The sequence below is a fragment of the Triticum urartu genome, chromosome 4, assembly GCF_003073215.2.
Source record: "Triticum urartu cultivar G1812 chromosome 4, Tu2.1, whole genome shotgun sequence".
Lineage (NCBI taxonomy): Eukaryota > Viridiplantae > Streptophyta > Magnoliopsida > Poales > Poaceae > Triticum > Triticum urartu.
In genome coordinates, this window is record NC_053025.1 from 18,287,024 (window position 1) to 18,304,616 (window position 17,593).

Sequence of the window (17,593 nt, forward strand, 5' to 3'; positions counted from 1 at the left end):
AGGACACTCGCCGGGAATACAGGACTAGCCTCGGGTAGGGCTAGCTAGGCTGGGTCATAGCACCATCACCACCTCCTCGCAAAAAAAAAAAAAAAATTGCACCATCACCACCAACGTGACAGGGTCCATGTGCATGCATGCGTTCCGTAAGGTTTGGCTGGGAGCCGTGCTTGATGTAATTTTGGATGAGATTCCGAACGCATTTGATTAAATAAAGCGGCAACGTTGACCCTCAAAAAAAAAAGATGCATCGTGCATGTACCGGCTCCCAACACCCCGGAGTGCGGAAATCACCGCCTGGTGGTGAACTGTCGCTAAAAATTGGTATTGGGGCGATCAGGTTTTTAGCCGCCTGCCCCAGGGTTGCCCCCAGTCGCCTTTTTAAAATATTTTTGAAAATAAATTCGGTTAAAATTCGACAAACATTACAAAAGATTCGGCAAACGGGACATAAATTTCGGTGTTCTTCATTTTTTTTACATACAGAAAACCTAAAAGTTGCTAAATAAAAAACTCACTGAACGCGTCTTCGTCGCCGTCGTCCTTCTCCTTCTTCACGCTGCTGGACCCCTGCCCGAGGTCGCCCTGGCGGATAGGGCCAGGGGCGGCGCGTCGTCGTCGCTGTCTTCGAGCATGATGACGCCCCCTTCCTCACGCCCATGGCGGCGCTCGGCGATCTCTGCCAGGGCGCGGCGCTGGCGCTCCATCTCGAGCCGCGCCTACTTCATGGCCGCTTCATCGTCGAGCTCCGGCTCCGTCTTCACGGCGGCGCCTGGCCCCGTCTTCGGCTTGACGAAGCGGGGAGTAGCCGAGGAGGAGGCACGCCCGCCCTTGTTGATGACGATGTCGGCGCTGCAGGTGCGCCCGCCGAGCGGCGTTTCCACAAGTCGACCTTGACACCGAAGACCGCCGGCAACCCGGAGGAGTGGGAGGAGGAGGAGGAGGAGGAGGAGGAAGAGGAGCCGGTCCTCCTCGGCATCCATTGCCCGCCACTCCGGCGTGGGACCAGGGCAGCAGGGTACGTGAAACGGCAGCTCGTTGCCACCCTCGAGGTGCTCGAGGACGGCTTGGAGCGTGCGGCTGGCGGCGCCCCACCACAGGCGGCGGCCGTTGTTGTTCTTGCTCCCCCCCCCCCCGCACCACTGGTGCGTTGTTGGTGGAGGCCAGCCGCTCCGCCTGCCGGCGTTCGAAGTAGGCCGCCCACGCCTCGTGGTTGCTGGCAGCGTACTCCTGGCGGGCCCGCTACTCCTCCGTCAGCAACGCCCGCACGCGCTCGACCTCGCCGTTGAAGTAGTCGGGGCGCGTGATGTCGGGCAATGGGGGCGCGGGGACGCCCCCGGCACCGAGCCTCCACCGCCCCGGCGCACGCATGTCGGGAGGCGCCGGGTAGTTGGCTTCATGTAGGAGATGGGCTTCCCACTTGTGCAGAGAGCGGCGGCCGAAGCCGTTCGCCGCTGCCCCATCATCGGGGAACCTTTCGCCCATCGTCGGCGGTGGCTGTGAACGGGGAGGATGAGGAAAAGAGGGCTCATCAGCGGCGGCAGTGCACAGGGAGAGAGGGGCTGCGGGCGGGTCTATCCACCGGCGAGGGAGGCGCTGCTTTATATAGCGGGGGGGGGGGGGGGACCCCGGGTGTACGGGGGGGGGGGAGGGGGCGCGCCGCCGCACAGCGCCGCCCGTGAGGAATCAATGAAAGGCTGACCGACGGCAGCCTTGGCATTGATTCCCCATGGGAAACCGCGACGATGTGAGGACGATGAGGCGCGGGTCGCTGACTCGGCGGGCCCGCCGTTCTTTTGCGCCAAAAACGATTGCCCCGGCGCCCCCGGACGTGCTGGCGCCGGGTTCGGCCTGGATGCGCCGGCGCCAATTTCGGTCCTAATCTGCGAAAACTGGGCTCTTGGGGCGCGACTGAGCCGTTTTTTATGCGGCGGCGCCGAAAAAGGGCCTTGGGGGCCTGTTGCGGGCGCAGCTGGAGATACTCTAATATTACATGTACGAAAATAAAAAGTGTGTACCCTCGGTTTGGCAAAAGACAACACCCATTGGCTGATGAAACAGTTTGAATTCAATTCGCCAAGTTGAATTTCGTCTGGTCTCCCTTATACCTATACGTGCATGCAATGATCGATTCAAATTTCATGCATCAATGTGCCTGGAATTGTTTGGCCGTAAACCGTTCATCAGCCCAGCCGAGCGGAGGATTGGAGAGTGCGTGCCATCACCCATCTCCTTTCAAAACAGGCCACAGGGAGCCGGTACAGCGCGGATTGAAGCGGGTCGAACAAGTAAAGCTGCAATCACCCATCTCCTGTCGCTCCTCTCGACAGGACTCCCGAGACGGGGACAGGCTTTTGCCATCTGCAGCGGCCAAGCCAACGGGCTTCTTCTCACCTCTGGCTCCTCGTGACATGACCAGACTCCCGAGACGGGGACAGGCTTTTGCCATCTGCAGCGGCCAAGCCAACGGGCTTCTTCTCACCTCTGGCTCCTCGTGACATGTCCAGACGCCCCACTTGCAGGTTGCTTGGGCAGAAATCACGTATTTGACCCGAGGACGAAATCAAATCACGATATGATCTGGTCTTGAAAAAAGAATCACATAATAGACCATTTTCTGTGGCGCGCGACAGCCCGGCGCTGCATTGCACTATGCAGCGCCGTTGTCTTAAGCGCCGCATGCCCGATCAGCGTGGCAGCCCAGGGCCAGGGGCGGCCCCACAGCCAGCCGTGCAGCGCCTAATGCATAGGCGCCACACTTGTAATGTGCAGCGCCCAGCGCTTAGGCGCTGTACAATGACTTAAGCGTATCGGCCCACCCCGACTAGGCAGTTCTTCCCCCTTTCCAGGAAGTTGCTCTCTGGACAGAGAGCAGCAGCATCGCCCCCATCGGACCCCCCCCCCCCCACATCCCTCTCAGATCTGAAGATTTGATCCGTGGATTCGATCTCCAATCCCTCCTACTAGGTAAACTCCTCCGTTCCTTTTCTTTTCCTCCGTAAATTTGTTGCCATTTTAGAGATTTGTCCAAGATTTGGTGGAACCCTTGATTTGCTTGATTTAGGATGTGTAGTCATAGTGGTACTACTGTAGTGTTGTTCATTAGTTCACAATATATGATTCTTGTTAGTGAAACCCTAGATTGTTTAGTTTTTTTAGATATATATGAGATGCCTATTTTTGTAGATAACTATGAGATGTTGAGTTTTGTAGACATATATGAGATGTTTAGTTTTTTTAGATATATATTAGATGTTGAGTTTATTTGAAATATGAGATGTTGAGTTTATTTGAACACATATGACATATTCATTGTATGAGAAGGAGATGTTGAGATTCTTGTAGTTGAACACATATTAGATGTTTAGTGTATACCGATATTTGAGATGAAGATGAACTCATATATGTTTATTGTTTGAACTTTGTAAGGATGGTTTGGCTTCTTGACAATGCCTACGACACACTGACACCGGGCCTACATGATGCGCGAGAAGGAGATGGTAATAATAAGTAATCTAAATATTTTGCAAATTTGCCTTTAGTTGAAATTGACATGCCCAAGATTTGTCATTAATTTTTTTTGCGGAAGCTTGAACCTCTGAAGATTCGGTATCACGGGGTCTCTGGTCCTGCCATGCCCTACGATGAGCGGTACACACCCTACATCCAGCAGGCAAGACTCCTCCCGTGGATTCAGTTGGTCAGCCGGTCCACGCCGAACCTCAACACTCCACTAGTGTCCTCTCTTGCTGATCGGTGGAGGCCGGAGACGCACAATTTCCATCTTCGGACTGGGGATATGACCGTGACGCTCGAGGATGTCGCCTTGATCACCGGGCTTCCTATCGACGGGAGGCCTCTATGTATGAGCACCAATTCTAATGGGTGGCGCGAGAAGATGATTGCTCTTATCCGTATGGCTCTGAAAGTGCAACTATCCCTAGATGGTTTTGGTAATTCCTAACAACATATAGCTCATTGAGCTAACATTACTCCAAGATGAATATTTCAGGAAAAGCTCAATGGATGGCATGGCATGGATGAGGAAAGTGGATCCCTCAAAATTATAAGGACAAAGGATTGGCTCAAACTTCAAGATCAAGACTCTACATTTTATATTTTAGTGATCCAAGATCACATTGAGTCTATAGGAAAAGCCAATACTATTAAGGAGGGATGAGGTGTTGCTTAATGAGCCTCTTGCTTCATGTGCTTAGTGATATGCTCCAAAACCCTCAACTATCTTCCCACATCCACATTTGACCTAAGCCAAAAGTCAAACTCAGCCCCATCGATTCTTTTTATCCGGCGCCACCGAGTTTCATTTGTCATAGCCACTGCCACAAACCCTAGCAATTCGGTTTCACTGATAGGGATCTCGGTCTCACCGAGATGGGATTGCAATTTCTCTGTTTCCCTTCATAACGTTTCGGTCCAACCGAAGTGAGCGATCGGTCCCACCGAGATTGCAATGTAAACTCTCTGTTTCCCTTTCGTAACATTTCGGTCTCACCGAGAAGAGCAAATCGGTCCCACCGAGTTTACCTGACCAACTCTCTGGTTAGCTTATTACCAAAATCGGTCCCACCGAGTTTGTGTAATCGGTCACACCGAGATTACGTTATGCCCAAACCCTAACCATATCGGTCCTACCGAGTTGCATCTCAGTCCCACCGAAAATCCTAACGGTCACTAGGTTTGCTGAATCGGTCCGACCGAGTTTAACCATCGGTCCCACCGAGTTTGGCAGATTGTGTGTAATGGTTAGATTTTGTGTGGAGGCTATATATACCCCTCCATCCACTCTTCATTCGTGGAGAGAGCCATCAGAACAGATCTTCACTTCCAATACACATGTTCTGAGAGAGAACCACCTACACTTGTGTTGAGCTCAAGATATTCCATTCCTACCATATGAATCTTGATCTCTAGCCTTCCCCAAGTTGCTTTCCACTCAAATATTCTTTCCACCAAATCCAAATCCTATGAGAGAGAGTTGAGTGTTGGGGAGACTATCATTTGAAGCACAAGAGCAAGGAGTTCATCATCAATACACCATTTGTTACTTCTTAGAGAGTGGTGTCTCCTAGATTGGCTAGGTGTCACTTGGGAGGCTCCGACAAGATTGTGGAGTTGAACCAAGGAGTTTGTAAGGGCAAGGAGATCGCCTACTTCGTGAAGATCTACCGCTAGTGAGGCAAGTCCTTCGTGGGCGACGGCCGTGATGGAATAGACAAGGTTGCTTCTTCGTGGACCCTTCGTGGGTGGAGCCCTCCGTGGACTCGCGCAACCGTTACCCTCCGTGGGTTGAAGTCTCCATCAACGTGGATGTACGATAGCACCACCTATCGGAACCACGCAAAAAACATCCGTGTCTCCAATTGCATTTGAATCCTCCAAACCCTTCCCTTTACATTCTTGCAAGTTGCATGCTTTACTTTTCGCTGCTCATATACTCTTTTGCATGCTTGCTTGAATTGTGTGAAGATTTCTTGACTTGTGCTAAGATAGCTAAAATCTGCCAAGAACTAAAATTTGGAAAAGGATAGATTTTTATTTGGTCAAGTAGTCTAATCACCCCCCCTCTAGACATACTTCCGATCCTACAAGTGGTATCAGAGCTTTGGTCTCCATTTGCTTTGATTTCCATAGCTTTTGGTGGTCATAGCCTTGGTTTCACAACCTAGGAGAGTATGGCGTCTAGCGAGGGAAATTATCACCGTAGAGGTCCTTACTTTGATGGTACTAATTTTGCTAGTTGGAAGCATAAGATGAAAATGCATATTCTTGGACATAACCCCGCCGTTTGGGCTATTGTGTGTGTTGGTTTGCAAGGTGACTTCTTTGATGGGAAAGAACCAAATCGTGAAGCTACTGCGGAAGAGTTGAAGATGCTGCAATACAACGCTTAAGCTTGTGATATTCTCTTCAACGGATTATGCCCCGAAGAATTCAACAAAATCAGCCGTCTTGAGAATGCAAAGGAAATTTGGGATACTTTGATTGATATGCACGAAGGTATCGACTCCGTCAAGGAATCAAATTGGATGTGCTTCAAAGTCAACTTGACAAGTTCAAAATGAAGGATGGTGAAGGTGTCGCTGAAATGTACTCTAGGCTTGCTCTTATCACAAATGAGATTGCCGGCTTAGGGAGTGAAGAGATGACCGATAGATTCATCATCAAGAAGATCCTAAGAGCCTTGGATGGAAAATATGATACCATGTGCACATTGATCCAAATGATGCCCAATTACAAAGATCTCAAGCCAACGGAAGTCATTGGAAGAATTGTTGCTCATGAGATGTCACTCAAGGATAAAGAGGAACTTCACAACAAATCAAGTGGTGCTTACAAAGCCTCATGTGAAGCCCCCACATCATCAAGTGAGAAACAAACCTTCAATGAAGAATTGAGCTTAATGGTGAAGAACTTCAACAAGTTCTACAAGAGTAGAAGCAAAGATAGAAGCTCCAAGTCAAGGTCCTACAATGACAAAAGATCTTCTAGTCGAGAGCGAAACTGCTACAATTGTGGAAGACCCAGACACTATTCCAATGAGTGTACGGCTCCCTACAAGAGAAGAGAAGACTCTCCCAAAATAAGAAGTAGAAGAGAGGAATCACCATCTAGAGAAAGAAGGAGTAGAGATGATCGTTATGAACGAAGACACTCACGGAGAAGCAAGGATTCGGAAAGAAAGGACAAGTCATCAAGGAGCTACACAAAACGAAGAGATCAAGCTCATGTTCGTGAATGGGTATCCGGCTCCGACTCCGACAACCACTCCGAGAGAAGTTATCACTCTGATTCCGAATATACTCAAGATGAAGGTGTTGCCGGTCTAGCACTTGTGTCAACCAACTCCTACGGCATATTTGACTCACGAAATGAAGGAGTTGGAACATGCTTCATGGCTAAAGGCCCAAAGGTATCACACCCCGAGTATGTTGATTTCAATAGTGATGAAGATGACTTGTTAGGTGATGATGATTTACTTGTTGACAACTCTAGTGATGAGTACTATGATGAAACGTCAATTAATCATGCTAATCAAGATAAAACGAATGACAATGATAAGGAGAAAATTGAGTCTCTAACTAAAGAACTAAACACTCTTAAGTTAGCTCATGAAACTATCTTAGAAGATCATCGAGAACTTTTAATAACACATGAGAAATTACGCTTTGAAAAGCTCAACCTTGAGCAAGAGCATGAGTTCTTAAAGGCAATCAATGATGATCTTCGTAAGAAAAGTTCTTCTTACATTGCCAAGCGTTTACTCTTATCCACTTACATGCCTCAAGTCAAGTCTAGTAACAAGAACAAGAAAGATTCTTCATCTAGTAGTAACAATGATCATGTTAAATCCAATATTGTTGCTTCTAGTAGTTCTCTTGATTCCACTAATGATTCTCTTAGCCAAGTTACACTTGAGCAAGAAAACAGCCTATTAAAGGGAATTATAGAGAAAGGAGTTTACAAGAGCCTTGCCGGAAGTAAGCAATTCGAGGAAATTGTACGCAAGCAAGGAAGGCACCGGAAGAATCAAGGTGTTGGTTTTGAGCGAAAGTTCAATTGCAATGGAGTTGAGTGGGAAGAAGATCAATACCCCAAGACAAAGTTTGTTCCTCAACAAAAGAAGTATGATCCTACTTCTTTCAAAGGGACACAAGCTCAAGATGATCTTCCACCACAAGACTACAAGCAAAAAGGCAAGGACAAGCTTCAAGAGGACATTGATGCATTTGAAGAAGCTCCTAAGACCTTAGTCAAGTGGATTCCCAAGACTACTTCAAGTTCCACTTCATCAAGTACGACTACAACTCCAAGGATTCCCATCAAAATGGTTTGGATCCAAAAGAAGAAGAACTAGAGAGTTCTTGAGGGTGACTCCGCCAACATACTTCACTCTTATCATTTTGGCAAGAACAAGTGCAATCAACTTCCACATCTTGCACTAGTTCAAGGAATCACAAACCCTCTTGTTGGTAAGACAAGGGACAAGGTAACCTAAAAGCTTTCATAGACATCATTTTGTGTGTGCATCACTCTATGTCTATGGATATTCTTGTTTGTTCCTTGTGGGACTAACCCATGTTGGTATCGAAAGTGCAACTCACTCCAATGGATAGCTCCAATTGATCTACATCAACATTGAGCATCCACATCTTAAACATCTACATGAAGTCATCATCGACAAAACCCAAGGTTAGTTCATCCCTCTTAGGGGGGATATCACATCTAGGGGGAGCTTTACTCTAAGACTTGAGCTAAAGCAACTCTAATGATGTGAACACAACAATGCTTTATGTAAAAGTGGTAACCCCACTTGTGCTTAAACGATGAGTATGACCTATGATCAAATGTTCTCATTTGACTCCTAAGTCAATATACTCATATATAGATGACCTAGTCATCGCCAATTGCTTGATAGATGCTAGAATTGGTTGTGCATGCTTTGCCACATATTTCAATTGCCATTTTATTGTGTGAGCATGTTGGTTGCATATTTTACTCATTCAAGGACATCCACTTGTTGTTTTGATTGATTGGTTTTCTTTCCTCTTGCCAAGTGGATGGACAAGAATGCCTAAGAACCTTCTCTAGCTATGTATGCTTTTCTCGTCTCAAACTCTATTCATGCTACATCACAAAATTTGATCAAGTCAGATTCAAACCACTCTGTGTGAGGAGCACTCGAGTCCCCGATTTGTCATAGACTTAAACTTCCAAAACTTCTTTGTGCTTTTCGGTCTGACCGATTCCTCCATTTCGGTCATACCGAGATCACTAAGTCAATCTAGGTTTTCACCTCGGTGCAACCGATTTGAACTTTTCGGTCACACCGAGTTGCTATAACTGCCAACAGTTATGCATCTCGGTGCCACCGAGTTGTTCCACTCGGTCACACCGACAGGGTCGGGCTATATATACTCACGGGCAAAATTTTGGAAATTTCTCCGAAACCTCTTCGCCCGCGCATAGCTCGCTCTTCCTCCTGGGTCTTCCGATCGTCCTCCTCGTCGCCAGCCGCCTCCTGTCGCTGGTCTCTGCCGCCGTCAACGGATTTCGTCTCCGCCGTTGCGAGTCCACCGCCGAACTAGGGTATGGACTCGATCACAGTGCTATCCCCGTCCGATTCCTAGCACATTGTGTTCTTTATGATTCTTGCTACGATTGAAACACTCCTATCCAGTCAAAACAATCCTTAGAATAGATGCGATTCGAAAATTTAGGTTTAGGTTTCCGCCGAAATCATCTCGGACCCACCGGGTTGCGGAACTCGGTTCCACCGATTCGGCCACGGCCATTGCACATGTGGTTCTTAGTCTGACCGAGAATTACAAATCGGTGAGACCGAGTTCAGGACTTTGTGAAACCCTAGTAGTCTCGGTGCCACCGAACTGTGACTCGGTCTGACCGAGTTCACTAGTTTTGGTTCCAAAAGCTGCTTCGGTATCACCGAGTTTGCAAATCGGTTGATCCGAAATGCTTTCTGTGGAAAACTAAAACCAAGTTTTTGACTCATTCGTTTGCAAAAATCTCTGCATTTTGTGATGCTCATCCACTCTATCTCATCTATAACCTATTCACAGGGTCAGCAGTCAGAATTTGCAACATGTCTGATCAGAGTGATAGCCAGAACAAATCTGAGGAGCAGGTTCATATGAGTGAGGGCACTAGTCCCTCTAGTAGTTCTGATGAGGGTAGCAGGAGCACCCCAAGAAATTTGCCTAAAGCTGCCACTAGAGCAAGCAAGAAGAGAACTTCTGAATCAAAGGATGAGGACTATGTGGCCGAAGAGGAAGCCACATCTAAGAAGAAAGTGCTCAAGAAAGAGTATGGGACAGCTGCAGCCACAAAGCCAGGACTGAAAATCAAAAGGACAGCAGGGAGACAGCCAATGTCCAAAGCCAGGGCATCCTCTCAGAAACCCTCCAAGTCAACTGGAGAAGATGAGGCTGTAAAGGAAAAGAAGGAAAGGAAAAGGGGCAGATGGTGCAAGAAGGTTGATCCAATGGCTGAATTTGAAAAGCATTCCTCAGAAGAAGAAGAGGAGGAAGAGGTTGCTGCACCAGCACCCAAGGCACAGAAGCTTATGGGTGATGCCATAAGGTCAGGGGCTACTGCATCCAAGCCCAAGGAAGCACCCAAAGCTGCCTCCAAGCCCAAGAGTGCACCAAAGAGGAACACCAGGAACATATCTGCTGCTAAAAAGAACAAGGTCCCAGTGCTTGACATTGCTGAAGAAGAAGAAGGACAAGTGCTCAGGAAGCTCAAGCCCAAGATCCCATGCTCATCCTGTGGCTGAGGACATGAAAATCAGGAGAGATTCAGGGCTGAAGAAGTGGAGAGAAGCAGATCCATATGCTTCAAGGAGAAGAACTGTTGTGGATTACAGGTTTCACACCAAGGAACAGCAAGACTTCTATCAGACAGTGCTGCTGGATAAGAAGCCCATAGTATGTGACATGAGATGGGTTGATTGGGAATACATCAAGGAGAACGAAGAACACTATCATGGAGTGTATGAAAGCTTCAAAGCTTGTGGAGTTGCAGACTTTGTTGGGCAGAAGCTCACAAAGTGGAATGAGGAGCTCATTATGCAATTCTACTCCACAGCACACTTCTATCCAGATGGCAGGATAGTTTGGATGTCAGAAGGAACCATATATCAGTCTACAGTTGCTGAATGGGCACAGCTGATCAATGCCCGAGAAGAGCAGGAAGATGACTTGGACATCTATGCCAAGAAGAAGATGGATCACAATTCCATGTCCAATATGTACAAGGAGATCCCAAACAAGGCACTTGATACCTTCAAGTTTGGCTCAGTGCACTTCCTTCTGTCAGGGCTGCCCACAATCAACTGGATTCTGAGGCACACTCTATTGCCCAAGTCAGGTGATCACAAGATGATCCGAGGCCATGCAATAAACATGCTCCACATATTTGATGTGCCACAGAAATTCAAGGTGATGAGCCTCATGGTAGAGACCATTAAGAGGACAGTAGCTGATCAAAAGAGGAGCTGTGGATATGCCCCACAAATTCAGGAGTTGATTAACTCAAAGATGGGCACATGCACATACCTGCTGAATAAGGAACACCTGCTCATCCATCCAGACTTTGAAGACAATCAAGTTGTCATGAATGAGAATGAACCATCATCTGCACACGCTCAAGCAAAGAAGGAGAAGGCAAAGATGGAGGAAGCTGCCAAGATGCCAACTCAAGAGGAGGCATCTGAGTACTTCTTGAAGAACAAGCATGAGCAGCTCAGTTACCTGATAGCATCCACTGTGAGAATTGAGAAAGGACTGGCCACCCTGACTCGAAGCCAAGAGAGCTTGGAAAGAATCATGGAACAAAAGTTCTATGACCTGGACGTGAAAGTAACAGAGATTCAGTCTGCCGTGGAACAACTACAGGATGATATGCATGAGAGGAAGGGCAAGACCACAACTGATGCGTTTGCCAGAGTGCCCAGAGCTCAGAGATCATCTGCAGTGCCAGTTCCTGACACCAGAGCCATCACCTCTGCACTAGCTACAGCCTCAGTTCCACCAGCTCCAGCTCCTACCCCAGCAGCTCCAACCACTTCTACTGAAGCCTTCGTCCTTGGCGTCATCCGGACTCCATCAACTGAAGACCAAGCCTAAGAGTCGTTTAGTACTATGAATTTTCTATGAACTTTTTGGTAACTTGTTGCCAAAGGGGGAGAAAAATGTATAGATCATAGGCTTCGAGAGAGAGAGTTTGCATTTGTTCTCTCTTATCTTCTTGGTTGAACTTTATTTGCTTTTGAGTGCTTGAGATACTATGCCGTAATCTGTGAGACATTGATGATCATGTGTTTGATCATAAGCTACACTTAATGCTTGTTGGATATCACTATCAGTTTATCTTTATGTTGATCATTCACTTTGCTTGGTGATGAGTGCATGTATTTAATTCTTATCATTTTGAGCGCTCCACCAAGATGTATGTGACATGGAAGAGTAACCCATGATTCTAACTCTTTGTGCATTTGCAGTCCAAAGCAAATCTTAAAATATGCACAAATTTAGGGGGAGCTCTTACTTATCACATACTTCTCAAAGTGACGATATATTTCATTCTTATTATCTTTTGTCGAAGCTTTGATCTATATGTTGTCATCAATTACCAAAAAGGGGGAGATTGAAAGTGCAACTATCCCTGGGTGGTTTTGGTAATTCCTAACAACATATAGCTCATTGAGCTAACATTACTCCAAGATGAATATTTTCAGGAAAAGCTCAATGGATGGCACGGCATGGATGAGGAAAGTGGATCCCTCAAAATTATAAGGACAAAGGATTGGCTCAAACTTCAAGTTCAAGACTCTACATTTTATATTTTAGTGATCCAAGACCACATTGAGTCTATAGGAAAAGCCAATACTATTAAGGAGGGATGAGGTGTTGCTTAATGAGCCTCTTGCTTCATGTGCTTAGTGATATACTCCAAAACCCTCAACTATCTTCCCACATCCACATTTGACCTAAGCCAAAAGTCAAACTCGGCCCCACCGATTCTTTCTATCCGGCGCCACCGAGTTTCATTTGTCATAGCCACTGCCACAAACCCTAGCAATTCGGTTTCACCGATAGGGATCTCGGTCTCACCGAGATGGGATTGCAATTTCTCTGTTTCCCTTCGTAACGTTTCGGTCCAACCGAAGTGAGCGATCGGTCCCACCGAGATTGCAATGTAAACTCTCTGTTTCCCTTTCGTAACATTTCGGTCTCACCGAGAAGAGCGAATCGGTCCCACCGAGTTTACCTGACCAACTTTTTGGTTAGCTTATTACCAAAATCGGTCCCACCGAGTTTGTGTAATCGGTCACACCAAGATTACGTTATGCCCAAACCCTAACCATATTGGTCCTATCGAGTTGGCATCTCAGTCCCACCGAAAATCCTAACGGTCACTAGGTTTGCTGAATCGGTCCGACCGAGTTTAACCATTCGGTCCCACCGAGTTTGGCAGATTGTGTGTAACGGCTAGATTTTGTGTGGAGGCTATATATACCCCTCCACCCACTCTTCATTCATGGAGAGAGCCATCAGAACAGATCTTCACTTCCAATACACATGTTCTGAGAGAGAACCAACTACACTTGTGTTGAGCTCAAGATATTCCATTCCTACCATATGAATCTTGATCTCTAGCCTTCCCCAAGTTGCTTTCCACTCAAATCTTCTTTCCACCAAATCCAAATCCTGTGAGAGAGAGTTGAGTGTTGGGGAGACTATCATTTGAAGCACAAGAGCAAGGAGTTCATCATCAACACACCATTTGTTACTTCTTGGAGAGTGGTGTCTCCTAGATTGGCTAGGTGTCACTTGGGAGCCTCCGACAAGATTGTGGAGTTGAACCAAGGAGTTTGTAAGGGCAAGGAGATCGCCTACTTCGTGAAGATCTACCGCTAGTGAGGCAAGTCCTTCGTGGGCGACGACCGTGATGGAATAGACAAGGTTGCTTCTTCGTGGACCCTTCGTGGGTGGAGCCCTCCGTGGACTCGCGAAACCGTCACCCTCCGTGGGTTGAAGTCTCCATCAACGTGGATGTACGATAGCACCACCTATCGGAACCACGCCAAAAACATCCGTGTCTCCAATTGCGCTTGAATCCTCCAAACCCTTACCTTTACATTCTTGCAAGTTGCATGCTTTACTTTCCGCTGCTCATATACTCTTTTGCATGCTTGCTTGAATTGTGTGAAGATTGCTTGACTTGTGCTAAGATAGCTAAAATCTGCCAAGAACTAAAATTTGGAAAAGGATAGATTTTTATTTGGTCAAGTAGTCTAATCACCCCCCTCTAGACATACTTCCGATCCTACAGGCTCCTACCGAGGCTGAGGCTGATGTAGATGAGGGAGAAGAGAATAAGAAGGAAAGGTAAGCAGCCGGAGCTGCTTTCACGTGGATTCAGGAACACTTTGCCAATTGCCCTGCGGATACCACTGATGATGTGATCCAGACACATGCTCGTGTCTATATGTGGTTGTCTCGAGGACTTTGTTTCCTGACTCCACGGGCAAGAACGCTCCATGGATGTGGCTGAAGGCGTTGGCCGTCTTCGATAGCAAATGGAGTTGGGGTTCAACGACTCTTGCCTACTTGTACTGAAAGGTAGTTGGTTTGTTTTGCTATCAAGTCATTTCTTCATTAGCAATGCAACCTTGCTATCAAGTTAACATTGTTTTCTTTCATATGCAGCTGGACGATGCGTGTTGCAGGATCACAGGTGGCACAGGCATTGGTGGTAATATGCTTCTTCTTTCTGTATGGAGCTGGGAGCGTCTGCCTATTGGACGCCCGAAGAGCGTAAAGTTTAATCCTTGGGATGAAGATGACGAATTACGGCGCCCCACTTGGGCTTACAAGTGGGATGTGGTATCCGAGATGACGAACTATGTCAATCTCATGTACCAAAAGTACATTGCCGAGTTGGACACGATTACGCCTGAGCAGGTAACGAGGACATTACTTCAGTCATTTGTCATGCTTGCCTGAAAAATAGCCATCAATGCTGCGTTGTTTCCCTATTTCATAAGTGGTATGGCAGCCATATGGCACCAATGACAGAATTGGGTACACCGAGGAGTTTGCCATCAATCCGATGTGCTTGCGGGATAGGGATCTCTGGCTTACGCGGTGCCCACTGATACGCAACTGGGCTGTTGAGTTTCATTTGCCACATCGCGTGTATCGTCAGTTTGGTCTGTTCCAGCCTCACCCGCCGGAATGGGTGGACACGGACAAAGAACTTCATAGGTAAGAGAGCGTGAACCGTTTTGACTAAGCATCGCCACTCCTTCTTGATTGTGCTAGTGTTTGGTTTTGTACCTTGCAGGTTGGACAGGAGACAGCAGCAGAAGATAAAGGACTGGGACAAGCATCATGCATTGTATGTTACCCGTTTCCATCTTAGTGTGGAGCAAGCTTGTAACAATGCACACGACCAGCTTCGTGAGCATTGCTCACTTGCTTTCGATAACTACCTACGATGGTTTCTTGAAAATGCTCGAGTCAAGATATGCCCGCCGGCATACAACGATGATATTCTTGAAGAGCCCGTAAACTTTGAGGATGTATCGAAGCGGCGGTACAACAAAGATGTCAGGGAAGGGCAAGGAGTCCCTACTGTTCCGATGATTAACTATGTGGTAAAGTGTTCCCTTCTTTACTTTCCCGTTGGTCGTATTACACATGTTTGAATGGCTAACGTGTTACTTCCTTCTCATCCGCAGCGCGACCAAATCAAGAAATCAGCTGATGACAGCCAGTCTATTCTTGAGAAGACACCGGTTGGAGACGGCAATGATGAAGGTCCACTACGAAAATTTCTGAAGGTCCATATCGCACTCAGGTGTGTCCATGTTACATATCTTGCGGAGTTTGGTATCTTATACACTTGTTCATGTTACAGTGTCAGGCTCAGAAGTTAAGGCAGTTATCGAACCTTCTCGGTTGCCGTCACCCGGAATATGATGAACCATCTGCCTCTAGGTCCGGTTGAAGGAAATATGCCCTAGAGGCAATAATAAAGTTGTTATTTATATTTCCTTATATCATGATAACTGTTTGTTATTCATACTAGAATTGTATTAACCGGAAACTCAGTACATGTGTGAATACATAGACAAACAGAGTGTCACTAGTATGCCTCTACTTGACTAGCTCGTTAATCAAAGATGGTTAAGTTTCCTAGCCATAGACATGAGTTGTCATTTGATGAACGGGATCACATCATTAGAGAATGATGTGATTGACTTGATCCATTCCGTTAGCTTAGCACTTGATCGTTTAGTATGTTGCTATTGCTTTCTTCATTACTTATACATGTTCCTATGACTATGAGGTTATGCAACTCCCGAATACCGGAGGAACACTTTGTGTGCTATCAAACGTCACAACATAACTGGGTGATTATAAAGATGCACTACAGGTGTCTCCGATGGTGTCTGTTGAGTTGGCATAGAACGAGATTAGGATTTGTCACTCCGATTGTCGGAGAGGTATCTCTGGGCCCTCTCGGTAATGCACATCACTATAAGCCTTGCAACCAATGTGACTAATGAGTTAGTTGCGGGATGATGCATTACAGAACGAGTAAAGAGACTTGCCGGTAACGAGATTGAACTAGGTATTGAGTGAAGGAAATATGCCCTAGAGGCAATAATAAAGTTATTATTTATTTCCTTATTTCATGATAAATGTTTATTATTCATCCTATAATTGTATTAACCGGAAACTTAGTACATGTGTGAATACATAGACAAAACAAAGTGTCCCTAGTATGCCTCTACTTGACTAGCTCGTTTATCAAAGATGGTTATGTTTCCTAACCATAGACATATGTTGTCATTTGATGAACGGGATCACATCATTAGGAGAATGATGTGATGGACAAGACCCATTCGTTAGCTTAGCATTATGATCGTTACAGTTTCATTGCTACTGCTTTCTTCATGACTTATACATGGTCCTCATACTATGAGATTGTGCAACTCCCGAATACCGGAGGAACACCTTGTGTGCTATCAAACGTCACAATGAAACTGGGTGATCATAAAGATGCTCTACAGGTGTCTCCGATGGTGTTTGTTCGGTTGGCATAGATCGAGATTAGGATTTGTCACTCCGTGTATCGGAGAGGTATCTCTGGGCCCTGTACTCACGACCATTGATTGCATATTGGTTTCCAAAACAAATGCATGCGATTGATTGCCTCATAAAGGATTTATTTTATTAAGAATTTTACTATAGTCCTGTTAAAATACTCCGAACACTCATACATGGGTACATATATACCAAATAGTTTATTTTAGACTTTTGATACTTACAAATGTATTCAATATATTTTAAAGTGTATATACTCAAATCCCCGCAAAAAATAGTGCATACTCAAGATATTTCTATGTATGTATATACCTCGATGTGATTTTTTTGTATATACCCATACATGTCAGATTTTTAATAGGTGGTGCATGTACCCGAGATACCCACGTGTATATATTATTAGACTGAGATATTATAGTTGGTGTGTATTATACCTAATATTACGGTCTAATAACAAATACCCATGTGTACATATTATTAGACCGTGATAAAAAATATATGTGTTGGTGTTATACTCAATGAAAATACATAGAACTAATGTATTATACCTAATGAAAATATACACATACCCGGGGCCATTATATCGAATAAAAATGCACACATACTAGAAGTATTATACCTAATGAGAATATACATATACCCGGGGTACTATATGTACTGAAAATATAAACATAGCCGAGGTATTATAACTAATAAAAACTGGATATACCTACGTTATTCTAAACAAAACGAAGGTTGAATATCCAACCGTGATATCTGTTGGTGTATACCGAAGTCCCTGAAAAAACTCAAAATTTTTATGTGTATGTACATACCTCGATGTGAAATTTATTGATATATACCCTAAATGAAAACTACCTTTTGATAGGTGGATACATGTACATAAACTAAATACCTCGACATATTATTCGTACATTACAATAAATATGAAAAGC